The sequence below is a fragment of the Dermacentor andersoni genome, chromosome 1 (genome assembly GCF_023375885.2).
Source record: "Dermacentor andersoni chromosome 1, qqDerAnde1_hic_scaffold, whole genome shotgun sequence".
Lineage (NCBI taxonomy): Eukaryota > Metazoa > Arthropoda > Arachnida > Ixodida > Ixodidae > Dermacentor > Dermacentor andersoni.
The window spans coordinates 20,935,334-20,936,856 of NC_092814.1; positions in this window are offsets into that span (position 1 = coordinate 20,935,334).

Here is a 1,523-nt window from a genome sequence, read left to right on the forward strand (position 1 = left end):
TTCTTCCCGTAATACGTATACGTCAGCACCCGTCAGCACTGCCACGCTGCGGTGGCCACGCCATCACATCAGAAGCGCGACCAGCAACGGCAACTTTAAGATTGCAAAAAGTAAGTTGCAAATAAAAACTACATTACCGCTTAAATAAACAATAAAATATAATTTTTTGCACACGTGTTTCTGCTCTATCGCGCCGATCACGCCTGTTCTAATCACCCTTTTTGTCGCTAGGGGCAGAACGTACGGCTTTAGCCTACGATAAGGGACGTTACTTTAGCCATGGAGCCATGGAGGAAGTACAATGTTTTTGCTTCTTTCATGACATTAGCTGGGGAGACGTTATTTTCACCACAGAGGAAGGAAAAAGTTAGGAGAGAGCAGTACGTCACGCCGCCAGCCTTGGCAAGCGAACGCTCCGTTAGAGTGTACTAGAAAGGGGGAGTGAGTCCAATGGAGGCACGGCCGCCACGGCAAGAGTGAAGCAAAACAAAACAAAAAAAAAAGCTGAGATTTGCATTGGCGCTGCTATCGCCTTCTTCTGAAGTTCCGGCCAAGCCGGTGCCTTGGCGGCTTGGCGGTAACGGCGGTGGTTATCAACGGCTGCGCCGAGCTGTCGTCTGCTCGACGCGCCGTCGTCTGCTCGACATACCGGCGTGCTCGTGTTATTTTTTTTTTTCGTCACTTTTTGTACCTGGTATGTGCGAAAAAGAATACAATAAAATTACTGCTTTGTCATGAATTGAGGTTCCTCGCTTCCGTGAAACGATGCTGTCTGCACGATGTGTACTCGCGCAGGCAGCCCTCGCATATGTCTATAGTTCGTCTGGTAACTCGGCGACTTGGCAGAGTGTTTGAAGGATGAGCACACCTCGGTGAAAGAACTGTTGTGTAGAGGGTCGCAAAACCGAATACACCAGATTGTAGATCTCGCTTTCGGAGCCCCTAAAGATGAAGAAAGGCGCCGGGTATGGGAGCTCAATCTTCACCGCACATTTTGGCCCCTTAGAAGCCACCGACTCCATTTGTGAGCTGCACTTTCATGCAAAGTACACACTGAGGCATTATGTGCATATCATTGAAGGTCAGGAAGTACATACACAGCGTGGAAAGCCTGCGTTTCGGTCTGATGCGGTACTCACAATCTTTTGCCATATCTTCCGGAGTATCTCTACAAGCAGCCCACATGCGAGCAGCACACGCAAAAGAGAACGGCCTCACATGCAACCGATGAAGGCCCGTCATCAAAGAGAACGCCCCCGCTCTTAGTCGAACCGTCATTGACATTGGAGGCATGTGACAATGAACACCTGCGCGAACTCGAAGACATAGACAGCCGATAACATGCTTCCTAATTCAAGCAAATATAAACAACGTGTTTTGCTTCACCCAGGGGACCTGGAAAACCAACTACGTCTTAGGCATATGACGCATAAAAATAGGAAAAAAATGGCTGTCCCGTAAATATTTTCAAAACACACAATAAACCTACAAAAAGATATGCTGCACGTAGCGAATAATGTGGC